This window comes from Arvicanthis niloticus, chromosome 25 (genome assembly GCF_011762505.2).
Source record: "Arvicanthis niloticus isolate mArvNil1 chromosome 25, mArvNil1.pat.X, whole genome shotgun sequence".
In the NCBI taxonomy this organism is placed as follows: domain Eukaryota; kingdom Metazoa; phylum Chordata; class Mammalia; order Rodentia; family Muridae; genus Arvicanthis; species Arvicanthis niloticus.
The window spans coordinates 32,252,796-32,266,098 of NC_133433.1; the positions used below are offsets into that span (position 1 = coordinate 32,252,796).

The window sequence follows — 13,303 nt, forward strand, 5'->3', positions numbered from 1 at the left end:
TTATTTATTGAACAAGAAATCCTTACAAGGTTAGTAAAGAAACATAGTGATTTATATGGATATATAGCCTAAGGGTAAGTTTTACATTTTCATGAGCCATTAAGCTGCATACTTCACAGTAATTTTAAATTCAATTTTACTATACCCAATGTTCAAAAGGTTATTCCCCTCTGAGAAAACAATTAATTTATGAGTTCAAACATATGGAAAATCAGGGGGCAAAGGAAAATATATAATTTAAAAAATATTTTATCTCCCTAAAACTATGAAGGTATAGAAAATCTTTTTTTTATCTTACATGGTTTTTTATTAGATATTTTATTTACACTTCAGATGACATCCCCTATCCCCATTCCCCCCCACCACCCCCTTAGGAAACCCATATCCCATGCCCCCTTTTCCTTTTTGCATTTATACATTTTTTTTAAAAAAATGTTAATCATAGGCTTTATAAGTTTGGAATTGTTCAATCCGAGGTGTAACCCACTGACCAACCTAGATATAACAACTATCTTTGACTGGTGGAGATACATGAACATCTGCCTCCCTGTCTCCCCCCCTCTTTCTCTCTTTCATCACCTAGCTTCTCCTCTCCTTCTTCTCCTCCTCTTTTTACTCCTTTTCTTCCTCTCAGTACTCCTCCTACCTTAGCTCCTCCTACACATCACCCTTCCTGTTAAAATGAAACTTTTCTCTCAAAATACAATTAGAGCATAATTATGCCAATTTGTACCAGTGAGGTACAAGATGGTCCTAATACCCAGTCCATCCTTTTGTTGACTAACCAGCTCGGTATAGAAAATCTTATGGGTTATAAGGTTCGTGTTGCCTCAGGAACATTACATTATGTCTGCTGCTATCAGCTGAACTGTATGTCCAGACTGTCCAGAAGGAATCTAAACCACTAGTGGAAACCAGGCCTTCCTAAACTGTTGTTGTTCGTGGTCTCTTTTTACCCCAGAAATGTATGGCTTAAGTATATACTTATATATAAAACCTAGTCACACAAACCAAGCATTTATTAAAAATAAATTATGAAAAAAATTTATCTCAAAAGAATGCTCTGGAATGTATATAATATCATTTATTTAACACAAAAGCAAGCTTGAATACTAATGAGATAGCTATGTGTCTTAGTCAGAGTTCTATTGCAACTCTACTCTTACAAAAGAAAGCATTTCAGTGGGGCTGGCTTCAGCTTTTAGAAGTTTAGTCCATCTTCATCATGGTGGAAAGCACAGTGGCACACAGGCAGACATGGCCCTGGAGAAGGAGCTGAGAGTTCTACATCTGGTGGCAGAAAGAGAAACACGGACACTGGCTTGGGCTTTTGAAACCCCAAAGCTCACCCCCAGTGGCACACTTCCTCCAACAAGGCCACCCCTACTTCAACACCTAATCCCACTCAGGCAGTGCCACACTCTAATGACCAAGCATTCAAATATACTAGACTATGCAGGCCATTCTCATTCAAACCAACACAGTGTGCATGATTTTTATATAAAGATTAAATCTTGCCAGAATATTTGATATTATCAGACACAGAGAATCTTTAATGATATTCAGAGTTGACTAATATTGGAACAGGCCCACCAGACCTTAACACAACTGACTCCATGATGGAAATACCATGCTGGCTGTAAAACTCAGCACACAGACAGCACCACCTGCCAAAACAAAAACAAAGCCCTAATCCATCAAAGACATAGTTCTGGGAAAATCTCTAAATGCACTAACCTTGCCTTTTGGCTTCTGTAGTTCCACTTCTGGCTAGCTGTTCTAGCAAACTGACATATGTTGACCCAGTACCTGGGGTCTGTGCTCCAAAGCTTGCCAGAAGAACAGCTCACGTTTACACTGAGATAGATCCCAAACACCCAGAGTAGTTGCAGCCAGCTAATAAAGATCTTCTATTGACTTAAATCTGTCTCCAAGCAGGCTTCTCTGGTGGATATCCTACAGCAATAATTTGATTTTAAAATCATCAATAAGTAAACATCACTTTACATCAGTATTCAGTAGAGATATGATGAGAACCATATTGGAACTCAGCCCTCAGAAATTCACTGGATGGGTGTGGGTAGGTTGGTTGTTTTCTTTTGAACTTCAAGTAACTGACCCAGATGGTACTCAGAACATCCTAACTTAATACAAAAGTAGATCTACATTAATTTGATACATATTTGCTGAGAAATGATGGTAGGAAAATACTAAAACTCTGATATTCATAATCAAATCACTGTTTCTATATGTGGAGAAAGCTATGTAGGTATAGTAAAAGGACTACAGGTTATAACATCCCACAGTCTTGAACCTAAGCCAGGATGTTTCAGGCAGTGCTCAGCAGCAGGGACCTGGTAGCTGTCATGGTACCAAGTGCACATGGATGTGTCTTCCGAACCAAGGCTCAGTGAAGTCCCATGACACCAATTTTTTTTTGCAACCTCTACATTCAGCTATGCAACCTTATAAAGGGTGGAGACCTGTGTTCAAGGAACTGGGGTATGGATGATGAACAGTTTATTAAAAACATGAAAGTTATACAGGACACTTAAGATTGCCCTGCACCGTGCACTGTTTAGTCCTGGGAACATACTTGGGACAATTGAGGAAATGAAGAAAAGGCAACCACAAAGACACTCTCTTAGTCAAGGTTTCTATCCTGTGCAAACATCATGACCAAGAAGCAAGTTGGGGAGGAAAGGGTTTATTCAGCTTACACTTCCACATTGCTGTTCATCACCATAGGAAGTCAGGACTGGAAGTCAAGCAGGGCAGGAAGCAGGAGCCGATGCAGAGGCCATGGAGGAGTGTTGTTTACTGGCTTCTTTCCCCTGGCTTGTTCAGCTTGCTTTCTTATAGAACCCAGGACTACCAGCCCAGGGATGGCACTACCCACAATGGGCCCTCCCACCCTTGATCACTAATTGAGAAGATGTCTTAGAGCTGGATCTCATGGAGGCATATACTCAAGAGTGGTTCCTTTCTCTGTGATAAGCTTGTGTCAAGTTGACACACAAACCAGCCAGTATAGACACATATACAAATAATTGGGGCCGGGTGGGCTGTGTGAGCTATGGTGTAGCAGCAGCAACTAAGCAATAGCTTCAGCCCTCCGCATGTTTATTAGAAACAGCACAGTTCCAGAGGGAAGCTAGTCTCCGTAGGAGGCTTCTGTAGGTCATACTCTCAGACTGTAAACATCTGGGAGGATGGAGCTGCAGGTGCTAGTCTTTGTACGCACTGGTCAATCGCCCAACTATTAATAAACGCTGGTGTTTGCCCACATCATCAACATTTTCAGGCTTTGCCATCTCTTTGAGCCACACCTCAGAGGGAAGAGCTTGCCATTTCCTTGGGTCTGAGCCAGCAGGTTCCTGTCCTGATTGTGCCTGTGTCAAACAATTACACACTCATTTCATCCATTCTTTACACACCCACTTAAGGCTTCTTCAACTTTCCTATAATGAAGAGTGAGGTAGGACACCCACCCTTCCCTGTCTCAGGTCACATCCTCTAACGTCTTCCAATCCCTGAAACTCCCTGGCTAATGTGTGAATGTGTTTAGTGACAACAAACCGTGATTAAATCCAAATCGAAGTACGCAAATATCAAATGCTATGGAATGTAGGAACTGTATAGAAAATTTCAAAGCAGGAGAATTCTCCAAATGTATCTCAAGGCTTATCCCACAGGTGACTAAGATTCTACCTTCATTTAAGGATCATTCCATGCCTCCTGAGATCATCTCACCTTTCTACTATGGAAATCAAAGCCCCAATGAGGTACCATGGCATACCCACCACATCAAAACATAACGAGACACGATTGTGAGCCCTGGCAAATATATACAAGTCAAACTCAAGAATGTTGCTGAGAGAAAAATGTAACAACTGCTTGAGGGAGCTGTATTTACTTAAACGAAACTGGACATATGTTTATGCTATAAGGAGAAAATTCTATTTCTGGGTATATAGTCAAGGAAATAGGTAGATATGCTTGCAAGATGTTTGTAAACATTGATAGCACAGTAGCCCTAACTAGAAATAGCCTGTGTGCCTATCAACAGTGTGATAAATTATAGTATATTAATACAAGACAATCCTATTACAATGTAGACAATTCTTAGTGCTGAATTAAGAAACTGTGTACAGAAGAATACATAATAGCTTATGAACTATATGACCCCATTTGTCCAAGGGTCCACAATGGACAGAACAGGTCATGGTATCAGATGCTTGTGGAGGAGGAAGGCTAGTGGCTGGGGAGGGAGCTAGGCAGGACATCTGCAAGGAGAAGCCAATAATATCCTTTCTTTATCTGGGTCACCAAGATAAGGTGTACTCACTTCGTGACTGTGTTCAAGATATTTCCCCTTTCCAGAAACGTGGAGAAAACATTACTATATAAACTGTTATCTATATGACTATATGTCACATTTGTGATGTCTTACCTTTTCGGTATGTCCAGTAACTGCCAACCTCAGTTCTCACTATTTGGTCATTATTTTATTCAAGTCAATCAATAGATTCTGTTTCTCCTTTCCTTCTCTTGCAGTTCTCTGGAACTCGCCTGTCAAGCCCTCCAGAGAAGCAGGTCTTCACCTCTCCGTCTGTTCACACACACTCGCACACTCTCACTCAATGCACACACGCACACACACACACACACAAACACAATTTGTAAATGCCATAAAGAATTAAGTGTAAAGGTGTAATCACCATGAAATTGCTAGGGAAAGGGCCTTTGGCTTGAATACTCTTCTCAAGGGGATTTCATGCAAACTAGCTGGAGCCTGTGGTGCTTTGTTGCTTCTCCAGAACCAGTCCTCCTTTCATCTAACCTGCTTACCTGCCTCATCCCAGAGGCAAGCCTGCATTTACCTTCTGCTGTAAGCCTGACCACTTTAGCCTTCACCTTCCTAGACCACACACTCATCACACAGCCGTCCTCCATCCATTGCTGGAAAGCTTCATAGTCCAGATCTTAAACGGTCTTAGGCATTGCAATGGTTAAACAATTATAAGTTGTATAAATTCAAATCACACAGCAGAAAAAGGAAGCTGGAAAGGGAGAAGTGCTGTCTAGTAGTCACTCCTAGAGTAGCAATTGCCTTCAGAAAGCCACTCCCTTGAGTGGCTCCATTGAAGAAATTACAGAGACTACAACAGATGAGAGTCCAACATAAGCCTCAGAAATTCAAACTCAAACCTTTCTGGACAATATTACTTTTGATATTTTTATTCAATCAGAATTCTCATCCATGAAGTCCCACAGCTCACTGGGAATCATGTCAGTTGTAGATTTCTTTCTTTCAAAGAGTTTTTGTATGAGGCTGTCCAGACGTTTTTGAAAAATTAGACTCTAGATTACAATCAAGGAGACAAAGGGTGTTTGCCCATTGATCATTTGCTAAAAAAATTAATCTTCTCTTAGTGATATCTTTTAATTTTTTCTGGGGTTTCTATTATTTGAATTCAAAAATCATCAGACTTCTAAAATATTTTTAAATTACTTATGTGTGTGTGTGTGTGTGTGTGTGTGTGCGTGTGTGTGTGTGTGTGTGCAGTACGGATGGAGAGCAGCAGAGGTACCAGATCATGAACTGGGGTCACAGGCAGTTGTAAGTCATGCAGTGTGGGTGCTGAGATACAGACTTAGCTCTTCTGGAAGAGTAATACACACTAAACTAGGAGCCATCTCTCTAGGCCCTGGACTCCTTAACTGCTGCACAAATTCAAGTATTATAAATTCTGATATTATATGTTTTGCTTCAGAGAAGGAATATAATACAGGTCTGAGAAGCTAATATTTTAAATGTAAAATTTCAACGTTTTCATGGCATTATAGTCATTTCTGTGTTAAATATTTGAGGTGTTTGTGTGCACTGTGTATTCTACTCAACTCTTCCTGAGTTCTTCTATGCATACCATGTGCTGAGAGAGTGGAATTTCAGTTTCCATCCTGCTCCCCTGACAGTAGAAGGTGTTAAATTAACCTTGATCTGAAATATTAAAAAAAAAAGTCTTGAATAATGTTATAAATAGGTTAAAAGCATTAATTTTTAGGAACAGAAGAACTCATACAGAAAGTTTGTCAAAAAGGTAATGAAAATGTATTGAAAAATTCCATGTAAATTCTTAAATGAAATATGCCAACCTCACATTCTTATGCAAAATTATGTTTACGAAGTTCTTTCCATTCTGATTGCTATGATGTATAAAGTCCTTCATGAGTCTGTTGGCAGAAGTTGAACATCTTTAAACATTTAAAAATCATTAGGTTAAGGGTAACTAACCAATGGAGGTAATGGTGATCAATATTGATGATCAACTTGACTGGCTCGAGAGTCACCTAGGACACCAGTCTCTGGGCATGCCTGGGAGGGATGAGCTGGGTTTCCTGAGATAGAAGACAGCCCCTGCGGGTTAGGGTCCTCAACTGAATAAAATGGAGAACATTATGCTTACCTTCATCATTCTCCGCTTCCTGACTGTGGACGTAATGTGACCAGCTATCTCAAGTTCCTGCTGCCTTGTCTTCCCCGTCATGATGGACCGTTTCCTCAAGCTGGAAGCCAAAATAAATCCTTTCTCACTAAAGTTGCTTTTGTTAAGTATTTTACCACAGAAGTAGAAGATGTAACTAATACAGGTACAAAGTCTAATTTTGAAACATATGGTGATTTCTAACATGATATAGGTATCTTCCCAATGTTCCTTACGAAGATTCTCAGTAATGAATACCCCTATCAATCCTACACACTATAAAAACATTCCTTACAAAGGAGACAAAATCCTGCTCTCAAGAGTCTATCTGACATCAGCATCAAGGAATTTTGATGAGGTAAAAATAGATGATTTTGTACCACACCAGATCAGGTGTCCAAACATCTGTAAATGGGAGCGTTCTCCACCTCAGGATTATACAGTCCTAAAAAGATCCTGTTTTTAAACCATTGCTTCAACTTATAAGGACACTAAAAAGCAAACCAAGATACATAGCTGGGAGGAAATAGCACACAGAGTAAGAGAGAGAACCAAACATGTGCTATTCAGTTGTGATATGAGGGCCTCACCAGGCTCTAGACTTTCCTCACTATAATGTAACACACATCAGCAATGTTCTCTCTCTCTCTCTCTCTCTCTCTCTCTCTCTCTCTCTCTCTCTCTCTCTCTCTCTTGTAACAGTTTGGTTTTCCCTTACCACATACTTGCAAGTATGTGGTCAGGGTGAGTCTAAACCAAACCAAAGGTTGGGCCTGTGACCCAAAGCACACAAACAAGCATTACTAAAAATTACTATTATTTTTTGCTTAACACTAATAAAAGACAATCCCCCACTTAGATTGCTGGGCAAACAGGACACAACGAGGAACTGCTGAGGACTATTTCATCACCATGAGGGAAGAGCATGCTCAGAGGAAAGCCAGTGCAAGCTGAGCAGAGCCAAGAAAGACATGAGTCCCAAGCTCACTCAGTGTATGAAGCTACAGACATGAAGCCAGTGCTTCCCTTCACTGTCACGAGCTTCTGTTAGGTAAGGTCTTACAAAGCCTCAAACTCACCATCAATGTCTGAGCCTCCTGCCTCTTCCCACCAGTGCTGGGGTCACAGGGAGCATCACTGTGCCCAGTTTCTACAGAGCTGAGTCAAGCCCAAGGCTTGGAACATGCTGGGTCAGCACGCCACTGAATGAGCTACACCCTCAGCCCCATTCTGTTACTTTTATCTCCTGAAGCCAGTTATTAACTGCAAGACTGTCCTCCCAAGATGACCTAAATGATTACCCTAAGAAACGTTGTGATTCACACATGTTAATATTTGAGAGACCAGGACTACAGTCCACAGCTTTTGTTTAAGTGGAAAAAAAAGTCTTTTGTTTGCAATATAATAGAGTCTCTAGCAAGCTACATGCTTCCGTGTTAACATTTTACACATATTGAACATATAAATATATGTTCAAAATTTAAAAGTTATTTTTTAACTGGAACATATATTTGTACTTACTGTGGAACTATGAGGACTTTAAAGCCTTGTTAATCCATCAGGAGCACTAGTAGGCAATACATTTTTCAGAGATGCAGAGAATCTCACATATTAATATAAATATTGAAATGGTTTATTACAAGCCTTCACAGATTACTGACTGAAGCTAAACAGTCATAAATATTAATAAGAGACAAACTAAAGACATAGGAGCAGTGATTTGCATCTCCTTGCCACCTAGCTCAGCACCTGGAGCTTAGCAATAATGACTCTGTGAGTGAATGTATTAATGGGTATAAGAATGGCTTATTAATGAATGTGTGAATGAAGGAGGAGAGGAATAAAGAAAAAGAAGCCAAAAGTGATGAGCAAGCATTGACTTTGGTATTTTTTCCAGTATAACAGAATTTTCTCATGAATGTTTTATTGAGTGCATTTAAAGGGTAAATTGTCATTTGGAGTCACTGTAGAGCGTTAGTGGAAATCTGGGGAATATGCTGGTGCTTCAGAAATGATTCCCACTTGGAACTGAAGAAGCCACTTTGTGTTCAGAGGATTTTACAACTGCCAAGCTTCTGGTTTCTGCTACAGAAACTAGATTCTCATCATTGTCCCTGTCTTTTGTTACTAAGACTTCAGGAGAGGAAGTCCATGTGGAATTACACAGTCAAAGCACCACTGAACCACTTCAGTAAGAAAGAATTCCTGGTTTATTTTGATTTTTTTCAACAGGCTTGGAAAATATGGAGTGTGTGTACACAGTTGCCATGGAGACTGAACTTGCCTAGATTATTCTACAGTCATTCTTTATGAATCACCACAATGGACCCTGGTTGATACTACTATCAACTTTTCCAGAATGAGAAAACTGAGACCCACGATATGTGACTGACCCTCATGTGGCCAATTACTAGGCCTGGAACGCAAAGCACTTGGCTTCCATGTCAGAAGCCACTCATGGGCAGCCAGCTTTTCAAACCACAAAGATGAGAATCAGTCACACTTCTCAGTACCATGGCTTTCAGGAGCTCTCTTGTCTCTGAACATTCCTGATGTCACCTGGGTTCTTTCCCTCATGTAACAGACATGCATTGGCAGGCCAGTCCCTAAGACTAGAACCACAAAACTGTGTTCAGATCCTGAACTAGCTGGCTGCCTTCAATTTTGTCAACAGCACCTGGTCCATTTGTGACCTTTGATCAACACAAACTGCTAATAAAACTATCACAATCCTATGATCTCATTATGTTTTCTGGAGAACCTCTGTATATTGCAAGATAGCAGACTTTTCAACTCAGTCACCAAGACCAGTGCCACAAATGTACAGGCCTGTGTACAGGTCCTGAGCTGGCAGCAGGATTTCTATTTTCTCTGTGCTATCTCGCACATTTGTGGAATTTGATCGATGAAAATGACCACAATCATTTTAACACAGATATGGTCTCTCCATTGCGTCTGGATCTTTGTATCTTGCCAAACGTTAACACTGGCTAATTCTCAATGACAACCTTGTAAATTAAAGTTCATGGTATTAAAGAGGCTATAGTTACTAACTAGGCCTCAATCAAAATTTTAGAATGGAAAGAAATTAAAAATGAAGAGGTTCCGGCTCTTTCATCATATTATATACTATTTTCTACCTTACTATGTGCTAGTCACCACACTCGAAAGTAGAAATGAAACATAATAGTTATACGTGGAAATTGGGTCAGAGTAAAACTATAGACAGCAGCAGAGAGAAAAGATCTCTACCATGGACTCAGGGCCCTGTTTCCAGGGCAGTCAAAGATACTGTAGTAGCATCAGGAATGGTGTAGACTCTAGCATAAAAGCTACTCCAGACCACCCCACTGCTGTGGGCCCCTCCCCATGCCTGTCAATTAAACAGATCACATACTATATACACTATAAGGCTTCATTCTGTGCTTATGTTTATATTCAATGGGCATGGAAAAGTACCTATCTTTTTAAGATGGCAAGATACAATAGAGAAAATGCAGGCTCTAGATCTTCTAGATCTTCATAGATCTTGCCATAAAGGTGGCACACACTGATAATTCCAGTGTTCCTGGGGCTGAGGCAAAAGATGGCAAGTTAAAGACTAGTTTGAGCTGTATAGCAAGTTCAAGGAGTGAGCTATCTCAAAAGGAAAAAAAAACAGAGTCATTTGTCAGCCTAGCAATGTTCATTTTTTATCTTCATAACTCTTGGATTCTCCAAGTGTGCAATAGAACAGACGTGCTGGCACTTGGAAAGCTAAAGCAGAAGGATTTCAAGTTAGGGTAAATCTAGGCTACATAGTACATTCAAGGAAAGACTGTGTTCAACACACCACAGAGAGAGAGAGAGAGAGAGAGAGAGAGAGAGAGAGAGAGAGAGAGAGAACCTAAGATAGCTTTGTTAGCCTAAAACCACTCATGTAACAATCATACTGTGTAATTTCTGTAAGTATACAAATGGAACATGAATACTGACAGGAAGCTGAGGCAAGAGGATTGTGTGTGACCAGCCTGGACTTTAAAAAATATATATTGGCATTGCCAGGGAGAGCTGTGGTATGCTGACGTGTGGCCATGGCATAGCCCTTGTCCTTGGCCTCGAAACAGCCGTGATGAGATGCACACAAGACTGCCCCATCAGCACCTTCTCACAGAATGGGAAGGGCTTGTTGGCCTCTGAAGATTTATCATGGTTAGCAGCTGGTGTGCAGCAGAGGGACATTTTCCTCAGTGCTACAGCCCCTGTCATAAGCCAGTAAGACTCGCTGGGTCACACATAAAAAGGACATCAGAGTGGAAGGGAAGACAGGTTGTGGAAGAGGTAAGAGAGGGGATGGGAGGTACTCTAAGGAAGCCCATCCTGTCAACTACTTTTCTGTTGCTCTGATAAATGCCACTGCAGAAAGCAACTTAAAGGAGAGAAGCTTGACTTACTGTACCAGAGGAGTAGGCAGGAAAGGCGTGTAGAAGGAGTTTGAAGCTGGCCTTACATAGACAGGAAGCAGAGAGATCACATTTCATCTACAAATAGGAAGCAGAGCAAGATAACAGGAAGTGAGAGGAAGGGTATTAAGCCTCAAATCACAACTCCAGTGTTGTACTTCCTCCAGTAAGGCTATGACTCCTTAAAGGTGCCATAGCCTCTTTAAATGTGCCACCAGATGGTCAAATGCATACACCAATGAGGGACATTTTCCATTCACATCACTGCCCCCATTATTATATTTGATTTAGAAATATCATAAGAAACATTTGTTGAAGTACCAACATTATAGACCTTCTGTGAATTTGAAAGAAATTTACGAAGTTTCGTCTTCTTTTGCTGGGAACTGAACACAAGTTAGAGCTCTCTACCTTGGAATTATATTCCTAGCTCTTGTAAAGAATCTTTTTTCTAACTGCTTCTTATTTATTGCCAACACAGTCTAGGCTCCAGTTTATAGACACAATTCCACAATAATCCAGACATCTCCTGGTAATAAAGCATACCTCTTCCGACTCACTCAATGAGTGTATGAGCCCAGAGCAAAGTTGGGCAAATCTCTCTAGAAAGACATTATCCATGTCATTATAGCTCTTGTGAAGCATTCTCAATGCTAGAACTAAGTCCAGTAATTAATAGATAGCACTTGTATTGGTCTATTCAATAGCAGACTCAGTTTTAGAAGGGAATTACTTCATAATTCAACATAATACAACATTTTTTTATTATCCCTGTTGTCTGAGACCAAAATCCTCTGCCCCCACCCCCAGCCCTTTGATTAATTTCTCTAACAGATTATGTTCGAAAGCCTACCTAAGCAGCTCACTGCTCACTGCTGACTTGCTGGCACATCTCTGCAGGGCAGTGTCCACGGTTGCTTCCTTTTCCTATCGGGTATTCTGGCTTTGCTCGCCACTCTTCTCCATTCAGCTTCCAGAAAGACACAGTGCTAAGGAGGAGGGTGGGGCTTGCCAAAGCACAGGCCCAGTTCCAATGTGAACACTTCTGCTATCTTAGAATTTGTTTGTTTATTCACTTTTTTAAATCTGTTTTTGAGGAAGGGAATTGTGTAGCTCAGGCTGACCTCCTACTATGTAGTTGAGGATGTCCTTGATCTCCTGATTCACCTTCCTCCACACCCCAAGAACTGAGATTACCAGTGAGTGTCTCCATGCTTCGGGCCATCCTAAGATTTGACTAAACCCAAGGAGCACTCCCACCCAGGTGGACGCAAATATTTCAAAAAGTGTGGAGTGGATCACCCAGACTTACCACCTCACACTATTCCAGCTACAAGTGGTCACTTGCTCAATTTTCTATTTTTGAGTGCTGAAACAGCAAGATTCACACCCTTACACTGGCCTTATAATATGAAGGAGGAGTTATTTATTAACATTAAAAGTAGATCGTTTGAGAGGGCAAGCATTATTCAGATAAGGAAGTCCTGGCTGGTATAGAATGTTAACCCAACCCTCACTTTCCCAAACCTCTGACATCCTTCCCTTCCTTTGTTCTGTTCTGTTTTTAAAAAGAGAAAAAGGAGAAAAGTCCCCTCCCCCCCCCCAAAGGACCTTTGATCAATATAAATGAGAGATCCCTGCATCTGTCAGTCAGAAAGACAAATCCTTCCTTGGGGAAAAGACTCCTTTAAGCAAACTCTACTAGACAAAAGCACAGCCATCCCGCCCCCCCCCCCCGCCCCCTTTGCTGGTCATCAACTTCAAAACCTAATGGAATATGAGGAGTCTCTGTGATATACAGCAGCTGCCTTGGTTAAAAAAAAATACTAAAAGTCAAAACAAGATGTCAGGACTCCTCAGTTTCTAACCAGAATTCTTTGCAGATTGTCTTCGTGCCTGGGTAGAGCTCTGCTGGACAGATGCATTTCTGCAGCTTCCTGACAACCTTTGGGAGTCCGGTGGAGGCTTTGGATCTGGAAAGGTGGAGAGACATCAGCCCTGGGTAATGCGGGATCTAGAGACTGGAGGTTAATTCAAATTCTCTAGGGATTATCCTAGAGACAGCTAGAGGCTCCATAAACACAGCCACTGCAGTCCCAAGCAGAGAGGCAACAGGCTTCCCAGTGGCTGGAATTTCAAGAAGGAACCTGAAAAGCCGGTGGGATGGAGACCGGGTTTATAGGCCAAGCTGTCACTGGGTCATGAATTATGAGGCCAGACTTTCAGTAGCCGCCAAGTTAGAGGTCAAGAGCTCCTAGGTCAATTTTCACGTTTTTCAGAAAACCCATGATGAAATTTCAAAGGCTTTCGGGGTAAAGTTTTATGAACTCAGGTTAGCTGGAAAGAAAAGGGTAGGCAGAGCAAAATGTGAAA

At 41.1% G+C, this 13,303-nt stretch overlaps 1 long non-coding RNA gene across 6 annotated transcripts in view; it reads right to left on the reverse strand.

Moving 5' to 3' along the window:
- Window positions 1-403: 403 nt before the first annotated feature.
- The window catches only part of LOC143438618 (uncharacterized), a 72,709-nt gene continuing 59,809 nt past the window's right edge, over window positions 404-13,303 (reverse strand). Inside the window, exons 6-9 of one of the 6 annotated variants that reach the window (XR_013107347.1) lie at window positions 6,471-6,570; window positions 1,810-1,956; window positions 1,599-1,667; window positions 404-1,290 (exon numbers count right to left, since the gene is read on the reverse strand). This is a non-coding gene — a long non-coding RNA (uncharacterized LOC143438618). The other 5 variants (XR_013107346.1, XR_013107349.1, XR_013107344.1 and 2 more) reach the window with 5 other exon arrangements.